The sequence below is a fragment of the Taudactylus pleione genome, unplaced genomic scaffold (assembly GCF_031769625.1).
Source record: "Taudactylus pleione unplaced genomic scaffold, aTauple2 ptg000179l, whole genome shotgun sequence".
Lineage (NCBI taxonomy): Eukaryota > Metazoa > Chordata > Amphibia > Anura > Myobatrachidae > Taudactylus > Taudactylus pleione.
In genome coordinates this window covers 34,247,541-34,264,370 of record NW_028284581.1, presented here as the reverse complement: position 1 = coordinate 34,264,370, position 16,830 = coordinate 34,247,541, and the positions used below count along the sequence as shown (strand labels likewise).

At 37.5% G+C, this 16,830-nt stretch overlaps 1 pseudogene; it reads left to right on the top strand.

The window, feature by feature from the left end:
• The first annotated feature begins 15,055 nt into the window (after nucleotides 1–15,055).
• On the top strand, nucleotides 15,056–15,174 carry LOC148519990 (5S ribosomal RNA; annotated as a pseudogene).
• The last annotated feature ends 1,656 nt before the right edge of the window (nucleotides 15,175–16,830 follow it).

Below are 16,830 nucleotides of genomic sequence, written 5' to 3'. Positions count from 1 at the left end.
GTTTCAGAGCATTTCAGCTCTTTTATCAAGACACAATCAAGAGATATACTGTGAACAAACAAACATATATACATACCATAATCACCCAGGTGCTCGTGTCACGCCAACCTGCTCGAGTCCCGATGACGTCATAGGCGCGCATGGCACCGACCGCCGGCGCCATGCGCGCCTATGACGTCATCGGGACTCGAGCAGGTTGGCGTGACACGAGCACCTGGGTGATTAGGGTATGTATATATGTTTGTTTGTTCACAGTATATCTCTTGATTGTGTCTTGATAAAAGAGCTGAAATGCTCTGAAACGTTGACCTTACATTAGACAGCGTCTTTTGATTTTGTCATTTCTGTCCCGGAGTTCCGTCCACTACCGACATATATATGCGAGCTTGCCTCTGGAGGGGAACCTGGGCCCGCTGTTACAGTTATTGTCCTTGAGTGCCGGTCGTTTCCACTTCTCTCTCTCTCTCTCTCTCTCTCTCTCTCTCTCTCTCTATATATATATATATATAGTGCTATATATATCTATATGCAATCACATTTTTTTATATATGTATATCTCAGTATATCTAAATATATATTTATATATATATATATATATATATATATATATTTTATTATATATAATTATATATACACATTTACGCATTTCAAAAAACATACATACAGAAAGATGGAATGAGATAGAGTTTATTATTATTTAACTAATATAATATTTCAACATATAATAAAAACTCAACACATGTTTTTGAAACTTTTTTTTTAATTTGGGTTTGGTTTAAAGTGCATTTTGAATGCAGCTAATGGCCTCCAGGATTTGTCCCAGAGCTGTGGCAATTATTGCCACCTCCCTCCTCTTGTTCAACTGAAATATAAATGTAAAAAAAACTATTTTATTACATTTTTGTAATTATAGCTTAACATTTGTACATAAAACCCACCCACCATAGCCATGAATATTTTGTGTGTATCCCTTTGCTGGAAAATACTGCACAATGGTTCACATTGGCTACTGTGGTTAATGCTGCTTTCACATGCCATTTTTTTATGATTCCTAAATTTGATATACATTGCATAATGGCATCTGTGACATATGTACTTTCATCTCCTTGGGCCAGCAATTCTTGGGCGGAAGCAGCCCAATTTGAGCTTCCAGAGAATGGGTGGGGGAGGCAGCTTCCAGAGGAGAAATGGAGAGTTTTGCCCCTGCCATGGCTCAATGCTTCCCTGTGAAGGGATATAGCACACACTGCGTCTTTAGATAGTAAAGTCTGTGCAGTTTCCCAGCTCCTGGCATCCCAACATCAATTTCCGAATGGAAATGCAGATGTGAACGGTGTAGTGCCCACGAGGGAAGTAGTAATGCACTGTCCATGGACAAGAGCAGAACTAAATTCCATCATAAATGATTTCCCCGATCCCAAAAAGGAACTAGCCAAATGTCAAAGATTTTTGAGAAATTTGGGTAGTTCACATGAGCCCACTAATAATGATTGGCATGTGGTGTTAAGGGCCTGTCTGCCACGCAATACCGACGTGACAAAATTTATCACGGATTGTGTATTGGATGGTGACCTTCCCTTAACAGACCAAGTAAACCAAGGTAACATTTCCCGCATTGTAACTCAATTGGGTATATATTTTCCAGTAGTATTTAACTGGAACTAAATTTTCACAATTAAGCAAAAGGAGAGTGAATATCATATCATTGTTTCTAAATATACAATAAAATGTGTGTTAGCATAAATTAGAAATTTCACTCCCAATGTCTCATGGAAAATTGAGACCTTTAATTGAAAGTGGAAAATCTTCTCTTTCAAGACCATTTTAATCCTTGTTTTACTAATGTGATCTTTACCCAGGGCGTAACAGTGCCTTAAAATGACACTGAACAGAAGAACCAAAAAATTAATTTGTGTTGTTTTTGTATACCCAAGGGAATTCTGAATAGGCAGCCCATTTGTTCGTATCTTCTTATTTGGTAGAAAGCCCCTCAGCAGCAAACCTTCCTCTAGTTTCTTCTACAGTCTGACCAATCTAATTTTTTTTTCAAGATTGAGCACCAGGTTTCATTTGACATGAAAATGCAATTACTTATTTAAACTGTCCAATGAAAAGAAAGGCAAAATCCAACTTATGGTATGAGACATAATTGATACCAACAGTATAACATTTAAGGCCACACAAGAAAATATTTTTTATCAGCCTTTGCAGAAATAACTCTGGAAGGCAGCTGTTGATGTTAGATTAATTATTCTTTTGCAGTTTGACAGCTGAAAATAAAAATGATTGGAACTTATGACATGGGGATTTGCTCATACAGACACCTGAGATTAATATTGATACATTGTCAACAATTCAGTATCTCAGTGCAATAAAAACTGAAGGTGCCTTTTTTTCCTTTGCAACAATAGTGTTTATTCCATTTGGGAAATTACATTTTCAGCATGATCTGGTTAACATCAGTAAATCAGCCTATGAAATGTATTGCTTAGCATTTAAACAAACAACATTTGTGTATTTCATTTTATATACATACTTAATGTGTCTACAGTTAGAGATGATTCCAAATATAGAAAATACATTTTCAGAAACATTCCTTAAAATTTGAAATTGGCTTTTACACATCTTGTATTATCTTTGGTTATTAGCACTAAGGGGTCTATGTATGAAGGTTTTTTTTCCATAAAATTATGTAGAAACTTGAGTTTCTGCATAATTTTATAAATTGTTCCTACTGCATGTACTAATTGCACCATGCAGGAAATTTCACAGAAATCTCCGGCAGATTCAACGATGACTACGATCTCTGCCCTACGAACAAACGCCAAAAAGCAAAGCTTTTCGGAGTTTGGTCCCATTAGTTTACATCACCTTCAGATGGTGTAAACTGCTTTAAGTCTATTGAGACTTTAGAGCAGGAGAGAGATCTTTTGCTCTCTCTCCTGCAGCCTGCAGCTGGCAGGCAAAGCTGACACTGTGTGCATGCGCAGTGTAAGCTTTCACAGGAGAAGTCTTTCACAAGCCAGAAAGACTTCTACTAAATGTTGGTGATATAACTCGCAGAGACTGTTGTTAATGCAACTGCTGTCCCTGCGAGTTCCCCTTTATACATAGCAGGATTATTTTCATTAAAAAGGAAAATATCACCCACAATATAGATACTTAATAATCAAAGCAGTTCCACGATTATTAGCACATATGCCCCTAAGGATCTACAGATTAGTTAAAACAGTTCACATCTAATATTCAAATCATACTCAGCATGAGAGCCTGGGTTTTACAATAAGTTAATATAGCTTAAATTTTTTTGCACCACAAAAAAAATGTGTTTATTACCTGTGTAATCACCTCAGTTTCCTAATAGACCTCATGCAGAATCATCCCAGAGTTTGAATAGGTTTCCTAATTTTCAAAATTAACAGTATTCATAAACTGGTTACAAATTAGGGTGAATATGCACTAAATGGGCATGCATATACTACTGGTACAACAAATGAACACAAAATAAGGTTTGAGTTAATACATGTAGATACATGCAAGTGCTGTTCCATGTTAAGTGTTTTACTACTCTCTATAAACTGAAAGGGCACTGTAAAATCTTTTGGGGATTGTTTTAAGACCATTTAAGCTTTCTATGTAGAGGCTTTTGGGTGTATTGCTGCCTAATGGTTGTTTGTTAGAGCTTAGGTCCTTGTTTCTAAATGGATTGTTGTATCTTGTCACATCCAGGGATGAATTATATGTAGAGGGGGTAGGGTTGGAAGAATTGAGGCGTGAGTTGTTTCTATCTGTATTGTTGTTTATTCTTGTAAGAATACCTTTATTCTACTCCTTATATCTACCAACTAATCTATTTATTTCTGAATAAATAAGTTAATTTTGGAGAACATAACTATAAGATTATGAATATAAAATGTTAATTTAAATTATGGTGAATATATGAGGGAAAAGTTACAGAATTACTGTACAAATAACTCAAATTAAAAAGAATAAACAAAAATATATGAAGTGGATATTACTCAGTTGTTACCTACTAGCTGAAATATGTAATAAGACAAATGGCCAAGGTTGGTCATACAGTTGAGAAGTACTGTAAAGTTTATTTCAGTTATGTTATTGTTCAGATTAAGATAGAATATGTGTACAGTTATAATAAGATAAAAATGCAGTTGTTTTTCTCTTAAACAAGACAAATATAAAATCAAACAAAAGACAATTAATGTTACAATAAGTGTGTTATGTTGTAACTTTGAGACTACTGCAGCAACACTATCAAAACTTAGATACAATTGTTACAGTGATTGAGACATTTTCACAAGCTGCTCTGAAAAGGGAAAAGAACATCTGAAAATAAATAAATCAGATAAAGGAACTCTTATTAGTCATAACTGTCTTAAATAGCACAACAGGAAATAAATAAAAAGACAAGGATGGCGAGCAATTTTTAAATTTATACACTTTATTTCTGAGCTTTTTACACTTCTATCTGTTTTTGTATATATCACCATTCTTATTTTTGGAAATATATCCTTTTAATATTGATAATTAATAAAGGTTACATTTTAAAAGAAGAATAAGGTGGATACTGTACAAACAGATGTAATATTTGTTTTCTTAGATACTATCCCTAGAGTGCACCGGAACCCCTCTTTTTCCATTTTTTTCTTCTGATTGACAATTCTAGGGGTTGGCAGTACCTTATTCCTTTGAAAATGGAAAATAATAAACACAAGCCCTAGAGACAATATATTAAGAAAATAATTTCTAATTATTCTACATTAATGAAATTATTGAGAAATGAGATTTCTAACTCAGATATGTAAATTATTATTTTTCATAAAATTTTATTCTGTGCATCCAGACATTGTTCTTCCCTTAACCCAAAGCCATATACTGCTCCAAATCTCCATAATGATGTAATTTAGCATGTCCACTGTCACTGACTTTATAAAATATCCTCACTGCTATCCATAGTTATATACTCTACATAAAACTTGATCTTTATAACTAATACTACTCTATTTTACCTTATTTCACTTTTATGGATTAATCTCAGGCTAAAATGTCACTTTGTAAACCTCTCACATTTTTTCCCATGCTCACACCATATCAATCAGCTGCCCGCTCTCCCTGTCCACCACCCTACATCCTTCCATGCATACACTATTTAAATCCAGCAGGAGAGCACAGTGACTCTAAAGCCATCCCTGAAGTAGTGCTGTTATGAGAAGATACATTTTTTACATTGACAAGTAATTGTCATCTGTAGGCCCACTGACTATGGACAGGGAAGCACAGATTAAGAACAAAAACAACTAAACCTGCATTGTAATTCATATGCATTCAATGGCAAACATTTTCTAAAAAAAGAAAGTGCTACAAGAAGCATGGACCAAATTCATTGGTTGCTTGCAGATCAAAGGCTCCTCTAAGAGCAACTTTGTAGATATCAAATGAGAGAGAAAAATTAGTGGGATACAGGTAGGAGCACCTCCCACCTCAATACATTCAATCATTCCCTCCTCCACAGAAACCCACTCCAGGTGTGTCACAGTGTAACAATCCTACTGTACAATCTATATAATAATATCAAGTGCTTATAAAAATTATGACATCACACTGACAGTTTGTATTGTTGAAAGTGGAGTTCGCTACTGCACATACTGCAACTTCCTGTCCCTCCAGGGAGGCTACATTCCCTGTTCCAAGATGGCTGCCAAGGTCACTACTGAGCGTGTGCAGGGGCCATCTTGTTTTTACTTTGTAGAGTGACATAGAAGTCTCCTACTTAGTTCCTATGAGAGACCTGGTCAACACCTGCATATAAACGTGTTCCAGCATCCCAGCCCTGCTATCTTTTTGCAACATATACTCACCAGCTGGCAAGCTGTATAGAATCCCTCTCCACTCAAGCTCTGCTCCATTACCAATGTGCATGTAACAGTAAGTATGGCTGTACTTACTATACTTCAATAAACCAACACTACTGGATAAGTTACTGGCCTGTTCCTACTGTATTTTGAGTCATCCACTGGTGTCTACCTACACAACTGTGCAATATCAACACTTGCACACACATGACATTTCCAACACCTCTTCCAGCTGGGTCACTGATGTCACTCCCAGACATTTAGAAAGTCACACTCAAACATGCAAAGTGACACAGACATGTATAGAGACCCCCAAAGTCACACAGAAATTTGACAGTCAAACAGAACCATAAAAATACTTATAGAGTCAGACAAACATGCAGAGAGTGACACATACACAGGTGGGTCTGACAAATATAGGGTCTGTCAGAGACACACACTAGGACAAAAGAGATACAGACTGGAGTACCCAATATAGTGCCTCTCTTTCATCTTACAGGCAATGGAGTTTGAGAACTGCAGCAGCTCCACCCCTTGTATTTCCCAAGGTGCCTGCAGAAAAAGGACTGCACTGTGCTAGATGGTCCAACTCACTAACTTGGACTCTACCCTATTCATCGCAGACCTGCTTACAGCTATGCAACTGTATCTTAATTGTCTGGGGTGGTCCACTGAAAGGGGTGACCCAGGGCATGAGCCTCTCTGTAACCCCTTAATCCAGCTCTGAAGTGTCTAATAGATCCTAAGTAACCTTTATGTGGCACACATGTTGTGTGTCTCTTTTATCATGGATCTTATTGAAGAAAACGGACATACAGAAATGATTTTATCACTGAGGATCATTATAATATGTTACTTTACATCATAGCAAGTCAAATAAACTACCTTCCTAAAAATGTACTGTATTTTATGCTGGGGTATTAGATTATATTCAACACTGTACTACACTTCAAATTCAGATTATGTATTGTATAAACTTTTCACTGTCATGTTTAGTGGTCCATGTGTTCCCAGAGATGGTCATATGGCTGGTTCTGTAGTGGGGTTAGTGTGCAGGAAGCTAGGTGGGTGTATATAGCTTCCACACATGAAGTGAAGTGTGACACTGGAGTGATGAATTGGCCAGCATCCTGGATTGGAAGAGTGGACTGGAACTTGGACTGGGACATACTGTAGAACAGGAGCTAATTTGCACTGGATGCTGGATTGGACTGACTATGCTCAATTATCAGAGTAGTACCAGCTATGCAAAGAATTAATGTTTGGGACTGGCTATATGCTCAGAATTCCAGACTGGGACCAATTATGCACAGGATGCTGGGCTGGGACTAGCTACATGCTAAAGATATTAGACTGGTACTAGTTATGCACAGGATGCTGAGCTGTGACTGGCTACAGACTCAGGATACTGGGCTGGGACCATTTATGCACAGGATGCTGGGCTGGGATGGGCTACTTCCTCGTTAAGCACAGGATACAGTGCTGGGACTGGCTACACACTCAGGATACTGGGCTGTGACCAGTCATGCACTGGATGTCAGGTTGGGACTGGCTACAAGCTTAAGATACTGGGCTGGGACTGGCTATGAACAGTATGCTGGGCTGGGATTGGCTACATGCTCAGCATACTGGGCTGGGACGAATTATGCACAGGATGCTACTTCCTCATGATACTGGGCTGGGACCAGTTATGCACAGGACACAGGGCTGGGACTGGCTACATGCTCAGGATACTGGCCTGGGACCAGTTATACACTGGTTGTCGGGTTGGGACAGACTAATCTGGTACTGGTACGACTGTTTCCTGGTAAGGACCTACTGGAGCTCTAAGTGGGGCAGATGGAAGAGTCAGGTGTCCCAGAAGCAGAGTGAGGAACATCAGGTCCAATAGAACAACATCTAGAAAGGAATCTAGAACTAGAGTGTGGAGATTCAATCCAATAGAACAAGCTATAGGTCTGGAGCTACAAGTTGCAGGATATAGTTGACGTTGTACTGACAGCTTACCTGTTTACCTGGAAGTCCTTTTATATCTGTGGATGTGCTGGGATTGGTGGGCTAGAAACACTGACTGGATCCTGCTTTGCTATTGGCAGTTTGGCAGTTAGCTGACTCTGACCAAGATGGTGGCGCCCAGTGCATAGAGCTGTCGATATGGGCAGCGGAGAAGATGCCTTGGATTGACCAGCCCTGAAGAGAGGAATAACAAGCTGCTGGAACATGCTGTGGAGGAGGATTGTCATTCTCACAGGTAAGTGAGAGGCTGCTGCTGGGGGACAGCAGGAGTTCTGGGTCCTGCACTGTTGGGACCTGACATTCACATTTAAGATATCACACACTGGTTATGTACATATTTTGATAGGTGCAACATATTCATTTATCATAGTTTAAACCAGTGGTTCCCAAACTGAGCGTCATGACACCCTGTGGTGCCTCGGGACACTTGCAGGAGTGCCTCAGATTGGTGGTCCAGCTCCAAATCAAATTATTTATGATCAATGTAATGTATATATGTGGACAAAGAAAAGTACAAACCTGTCCTCCACAAAAGCTGAACCTAAGGATGACAGGTAAGCACAATTTTTTTCTGAATTTCTCAATAACACACTTTTGGGTTAGGGATGCCATGAAAAAACAATGCTGATACTCTAGGGCCTTGATTCAAATAAAGTTTGGGAACCACTGGTTTAAACCAGTAGTCCCTGTTTCCCATCAAATTGAATTTTTGAACAAACTGTTTCCATTATTTTAAAACAGGTACAGTAGGGGAAATCAGGGCTAGTTGTTACAGAAACAAGTTGTTACAATGTATCTAAAACAATGCCCACATCACCTCACAGCTTATGCGAATTGGAACAAGTTTAAACATGTTACCGTCAGTGCTTAGCGAAATGACGCTAACACAGACATGTTTACTGTATGTAATAGGTACATAAACAAACTAATTTTTATTGTTCCAAAATAATATTTTTTTACCTAGATTTGAATTGTGTCTTGTCTGGACTGGTACAGGTAAGGGTTTATCATTCATTTTGTTAGAATCACAGACCATTAGTGTATTTATTATCATTGTTATAATCATGAATTTAAGCACAAAACTAAAACTATGGCCATCTTGCTTATAAGACATCGCCTAGGCAAGTTGTAACAATGTGTCAGTCAGTGGTGGATTTCCCACTAGGCATGTGCATAGGGATGCCACTTGCTGGGGATGGCACAGCAGGCTATCCTCCCTCCCCCTCACACAACACACTACATTTGAGCAGCAGGCCTTTTTTAGAAGGAGAGTGACTTTCTTGTGAGCAGGGAGGTGGGGCTACATTAACAGAGCAGACCAGGGCTGCTGTCAGACTGAGGTTGAGCTGCTGTGAGGTATAGTAAGTGTATATATGTGTGTGTATGTATTTCTGCCGCTTCTGAGGTAATAGAGTGTGTGTTTCTGCTGCTTGTGAGGTAATAGTGTGTGTATTTCTGCTGCTCGTTAGGTAAGATAGTTGATTTGTGTATAATAAGAAAACAGAAATAATACCAGTATCAAGTGTATTGAAACATATTAGTCTTATTAGGTTAAATAACTGGACTAATCCACATAAGGGTATCAATTAATAAATACATTGTTAAGTCACTGTGTAGTAGAGGGTCAGTGAAGGGGAAGGAATTGGGTATGATGGGTCAATGAGCTGGGTGGGGGGTCCTGTAAGGTGTGAGGGGAAAAGTGTGAGCTGTGGGGGGCAATGAGGTGTGCGGAGAGCAATGTGAACTATGGACTAGGTGAGGGCAGTGAGATTTGGAGGTATGGAGGGAACTGGAGTGAGCTATAAAAGTGGTAATGAGAAGACTGTGGGAAGATATTGATGGAGGTAACAGTAAGAAAATACATTTTAATTATGTGGAGGAGGAGTGGCCAATGATGTTGTGCCTAGGGGTGGCTTGAATCCTAAATTTGCCTCTGCTCACAGTACTACCATTTTTTCTTTTCAGTTTAGATTTGTTTTTCTTTTATGAATACAGTAGGTTTACCATGGTTAGAAATTATAAAAAGAAAACAGACAGAGGTACAATACCTGAAACTGCCTAGGAGATGGCCATAAATGATGTAATCAATGGAAATTTTTCTTTAAGAAAAGCTTATGATTTTTATAAATTTAATTTTATGACATTAAAATGGTATATGAAACAAAAAAAGAAAGTTAGTCAGACAATGAAATTTGTAGGATATAATAAATACAGGCAAATATTCTTGGATGAACAGGAACTGGAATCAAACACACAGAACTGCTCAGCTCTAAAATATTTTATCGATTGACTATGACTGATGCCATAACACTGGCATATGAATATTGCTTTGATGATAATATTAAAATATAACCTTTAATATATATCAATTAAATTATTATGTACTCATACAAGATCGCTAATGCTTACAACTGTAATATATTAGTCACCTGCAGCAATTATAAATTATAACTTTTAAGTGTTGATTACCAATCATTCGAAAGTTGTGTGGGAAAATATTCATAAGATCTATAGTTTACATTTGGGGACTGCTTCTACCTGCAAATGAGGGGGGTGGCTATGGGTGCTGTTTGCCCCCTTACCTATGCTAACCTCTTCATGGGCAGGTGGGAGCAGGAAATTGTTTTTGGAGAATCAATGGATCGATATATGCAATACATTGGGCGTTGGTGGAGATACATTGATGAAATCCTAATGATTTGGGAAGGAGATGAACATCTACTTTTAGAATTCATTTGGGAGCTCAATAATAATCACATCAACATCAAACTGACCCATCACCTTATTCAAGAAAGTATACCTTTTCTGGAATTGAAAATTGACAAGACAAGTGAGGGGACAATACATACAGAACTTTACTGCAAGGAGACAGTGACCAACAACTTATTACACCAGACTAGTGCATATTTCCTGCCTACAGTTGAAAATTTACCCAAAGGCAAATTCTTGTGTTCAAAAATGTAATTGTTCGGAGGCACAAGTATACAAGTCTAAGAGTCTTGAATTAACTGAACGACTAATAGAAAGGGATTACATTAAGATATGCATTAAGTGAGCCCAAGCTAGCATCTCCAACATTCAAAGAGAGAAGTTGATCGTTAAAGAGGAAAACCACAAGTGTAATGTAAAAAGAGAGAACAATACTGAAGAGATAAGATTTAATGGCAGCTTTGCAGGGAATGGAGAGTTATACAAGGTATCATTCAAAAACATTTGGCCAGTTCTCCATCTGGATGATGATCTGTCCCAGATGTTGGGTAAGAAAGTAGCCATGGGATGGCATCGATCAAGAAACCTTCTAGACAGTCTTGTTAAAAGCCACTACATTAAATTTTCTAAGAGAGAGAAAAACACATGGGTCTCTTGCATGTGGAACATGTAGGGCATGCACCGTCAATGATAAATATGGACATGAAATCTGGATAAAGGATTTTATTAACTTTACCACTACATTTGTCATATACCTTGTCATACGTCTTGTAGTTGTGACATGAAATACATAGGAATGACTTCAAGGAATCTCAAACACCATATTTTAGAACATGTTGGGACCATTATAAATGCTCCATCTAATCTAGCTAAATTTAAAAAACTGACCTCAATGGCACACCACTTTCATACACTTCATAATGCTAATTACAAGGAGCTACAAGTGATTGGATTAGAGAGGGTGAGTTTAGGGATCCAAGGAAATGATATAACACAAGAATTGATTAAATGACCGCATATGTAGACATTCAAGTTGGGTGCCCTTACTCCCAAAGGAATGATTAATATATCAATTACAGCGACTTTTTAAAAAGTATTAAGCTCCACACAACAAATCTTCCCTAAAAAAGTTTGATATAATATCCTTCATTGACCCATTATTTGGCGTGTTAACAATAGGATAGCATTGCTAATATTTGGTCTATGTCCAATTACAAACATGAGTAATTTACTAGTATAATAGACCCTATTTGACAACAACATCTATATTTATGAAGATCTATATTAATTTCTAGTATGAGTTATGATTATAATACTATGAATGCTATATTGCTTCTATTTATCTAAAATAAAAAAAAACTTTTTTAGTATATTTATTACATCTTAATTAGGTACGATATGAATTATTTGCACATATATATATTTTTTACATACACATATGATATGTTTTCATACATACAAGTCACTCAATTTAGATTTTAGCACTCTAAAATGTGCATTATATACTGTATGTTCTCACCTGATCACTCCACATTTATGTCACTATATTACATGTATTTTCATTACACTTGGAAGGTTCACCTATTTGGTCACTATTTTTTTTTTTTATATTTAATATTTTTCTTCTTTTTCTAGTTTTATTTGTTATATTATATCACTTACCTATGTAATATTATAGGTTATCCTTTACACTTTTCTAAGTCATTTAGATATTCCATCACACATTATTAGTAATTTAATATCCATGCATGGTACACTTCTCATCATGTTCTCACTTATCACTCTCATCTAATTAATGTTATGCTGGTTTTCATGTAATTATTATATATAGTATATGGCACGGATCTTGGAATCCTGTATTTTAATATATAAGTTACTGTCAGTTAGCAACTAATTGCGATTTGGTTGAAACCTAACATACAATATAGTTTACGGATTCTCTTTAAATCTTTTATACCTCTAATGTAGGGAACATTACATTATAACTTACATTCACTGTTCCTGATTTATTCTATGTTAATAGGTCTTACGTATGTTACTAGGATGATCTTACACACTTTAAAATTATATTTATGAGAGACTACCTATTATCACTTTATATGGTATCGCATACTACGGGTCAATCAGTATATTTGCACGTTTTGATTATAATTTATATCAAGTCTTCACCTATTTGATTAATCTTACTAAATGATATGCTAATTTGGTTGCATAACAGTATATAATATAATTTATAATCTTCTGGTATCATTTTTATATAGCTTTTGATTGAAAGGAACATAAGCCTGAATAATAAGATTTATATCTATATCACTTATGATATTTCCATTCACTATCTATATGGTAGTTAATTACATCTATCTTATAAATATAATGGACTTGGCACAATTTTAAACTACATCTACCAGAAGGCACTGCAGCATATCACTGAGTGATTGATAATATGCATGATTACTGTTAGTACACGACCAACTAAATATGTATTGCACCTGGGGGATGCGTGGTATGTTTCTTGAGCAACCTTCTTCTACCCAATAGAAACACTGGGATTACGGAGCTAATAATTGGCACACATGTTTAAAGTAAATTCTGCTTGACACACGGCATGGATGATGTGAACAAGCCCTCAGCTGGGTGAAATGCACGTCCTCTACTTACTATACACATCTTGGAGAATCATTCAGTGCATGGACCGGACTCCAGGTCACTGCAACACTGGTATTGATTTGTAATGTCATGCAAGTTAGCTTATGGACCTCCATGTCTAATCAGCAACTAAGGTTCACATTCAGTACGCATTGTGTGGATGTATGTTTTCATTCCATGCCTGACTAATGCTCTAATTATTAACATAGGGCCATATACAATTAGAGGCAAAAAGTTTGAGTTCGGACCTTTTGCCATCATCACTGTTTTAGGATGGGATAAAGTATCGGGCGTGTGCCCGCTTATCCCTGTATCAATTAGGATCCAGCAAAAACAGGACCCAGCGGAAAGGTAAGTAGCGAAAAGTCTTATGAATTTTTGGGAAATCATCCTGGCACCCCCCTAAAGATGGTCTGACATGGGGGATCACTATGGATAACCCCAATTTGGCTTGCTGAAGGTAATTCGGGTTTTTAAATAGCCGCAGCAGGTACATAAATGCACCTGTGAAGAAGTAGTGAAGAATAGCATTTATCTTTTTTGGGGGAAAAATAACTATTCCCATAAAATTTGGGGTACATGAAAATGGGTGCAGGCATATTTTTAAGTCCCTAAAGTAATTTAAAAAAATTCATCAAAAATGCACCAGCCGCTATCAGCCATATTCTAGAAAACACCTGCTGCATACATGGGAACCCCCCTGAATCAATTTTGCTACTTTAAAACTTTGTTCCCCAATATTATTTTTCGCCCCCAAAATGAAAGTAAATTTTTTGGGGTGTCCTGAGGATTTTTAAAATATTTTTTTACACAGACTACTTTTAGGGGACACTCCCAGGTCTGCAGGCTATTTTTTTAAGCCTGTACCCCTAAACCCCAATTCTGCACTTTTTTTCGCCATGTATTACATGGAGAAAAGTTATCCCCATTTTTTAATAAAGACTTTTCGCACCGGCAAAAAGAATTTGAAATTGAATATGGGATTATTGAAATAGGTGAAAATGACGTAATTGACGAGAAATTATCACTGATAACGGACTTTTCACTCCATATTGAATTTGGCCCAGAGTACACAATGTGGCAATTCATGTGGATGCATAATACTGATTTTTGTGACTGCTTTATCTTTGGCACTCTAACAATGAAGTTCTTCTTGTTTCTCCTATGCAGGAATTATGTAGCAAATAATATTAATTACATGACTATATGAGTAAAGGAATAACAGTGGATGGGTTAAATGACAAGCGTCTAAAATCTTTATGCCTGTCATTTTCCCGATGCTGGGAGACAGGCTCCCGGCATCCCAATCGAAGGGATGCCGGGCACCGCGAGCGGACAGCCACGGGGGGGAGGGTTAGGTTTAGGGCACCTAGGGGGGATTAGGGTTAGGCACCCCCTGGGAGGGTTTGGGTTAGTCTAGGGGGAGGGAGGGTTAGGGTTAGGTACCCCCAGGGGGGACTTAGGGTTAGGCACCCCCCCGGGGGACTTAGGTTTAGGCAGTGGGGAAGGGGGGGTTAGGGTCAGGCACTTAGAGGGGGGAGGTTAGGGTTAGGCACTGGTGAGGAGGTTAGGGTTAGGCACCCCTAAGAAGGGTTAGGGTTAGGGTGGTTGGTCAGGTTAGTTTATACTTACCTTAGGGATGATAGGGATTTCCAGTGCTGTCAGGCTTCCACTGCCAGGCTCTGCTGTTTTGTCGGACTCCCACTGCCGGGAATCGAACTGCCGGTCATGCGGCAGCCGGGGTCCCATACTGAATGTGCCCTGTTTGCTCTGACTGTGTTCTGGTGCAAATATAATTTACCTAGCTACTCTAAACCTACAGCCATACATTACTTGATCTGCCCAATCTCATCTGATCTTGGAAGCTATACAGTAATAGGCCTGGTTTGTACTTGGATGGGAGACCACTTGGGAATACCAGGTGCTGTCGGTTAAAGGAGGAAAATGGTACTAGAAGGCACAAGGCTGAGCATTTTCAAAACCACCTATTTGTGCAAAAAAGTAAACTTGTGATGTGTCATTGTACTATCAAACCTAAAGTAATTTTACTATTTGAAGATCGAATTCAAATTTAATGTTTAGTGGAATATAGATCTTATGAATATTTTGCCACAACAAAAAAAGAGAGCAAATGAAGTGTCATAGGGTGGTGCACTCAGTAAATAATTAAAATATAACTTTTATTAAGTAATAAGTAAAATACTATTATCCTTAATGATATATAGAAAGCAAAAATTAGTTAAAATGCAGATAGATAGTGTTAGAAAGAATGGAAAATATGTGATATAAGAAATAGTTCTAAAAAGAACTTAAAAAGCAGCGCTCCTACATATTCATTCAATAAATTGACCTAGTCAATAGTATTCATGGTGTATGTTCTATCAAATATATAAATATAGTGTTCCCACACTTTTCAAGCAACACCATATAGAAATAATGATCTCTGCTATTAGTGTTCACTCCATGTACAAAACACTAGTGGTTGGTGTATTTCACGTTTTTTATATATATGAGAACTATTCTTTATCTGATATTATCCCATATGATCTTTCATAGGGTTATCATAAATATATCATATTGTGTCCCTGGCACATATAGTTAATCACCTCTATTATTATACATTTAAATCATGTCCAGTATCCCCACAGTAGTTAAATGGAGACACTAATGTTATTGAAGCCACTTGAGTAAAAGTGTACTATTAGTGTTCTTATTGAACATATAACACACAAACGATCTTTATATTAAAGTATATACAATGAATTCTCTCATCTCTTTCTTTTTTGTATTCATATGTGTGTTTAACTAGCCAAAGTGCTTCTTGGGAGCAATATGTAGATGATTAAACTATCCGGTGTCACATGCACCACTGGTGTCTAAATCATGTTATTCTCATATACATATACACATATGGTATTCTTATTGAACATATAACAGAAAACGATCTTCATATTAAAGTATATATGATGAATTCTCTCATCTCTTTGTTTTTTGTGTATATTCATACGTGTATTCAACTAGCCAGAGTGCTAATGGGAGCAATATGCAGATGATTAGGCTATCCAGTGTCACATGCACCACTAGTGTTTAGACCGTATTGTTCTCATATATAGTAAAATTAGCCATTCACAATGGGGCTAGTTAGCACTCTCGTGAGGAAACTTCCCACATTCTTAGTATATACAAGCACTTCTAATAGCAGCGTTTAACAAAACAACATATAAACATATTCAATGAATGGTAGGCAGCGCCGCATGACCAATGCGGAGTTTCGCTTTAGAGCTTTGTCATGGTAAGCCGAGCAAACTATCAGGCCTCCCTTAAATACCCCCATGTTTACTGTAACACCAATCAGGTGTCCAAAGTACTCGCGTCCACCAATCACCGCTGGACCCCGCTCCGCATACATAAAGGTAAGAGGGCACTGCTCGCAAGCTTACAATCTATAGGGAAATAGGTGTTGATACACAAGGGATAGGTGCTACATATTGCAAATTGGTCCTGCCTGATTGCAGATGTTCTTGGTGGGCTGTATAATCCAATCACACTAGAAAGTTGGCCTAGGGTTAGGAGAATGTTAAATTGAAGA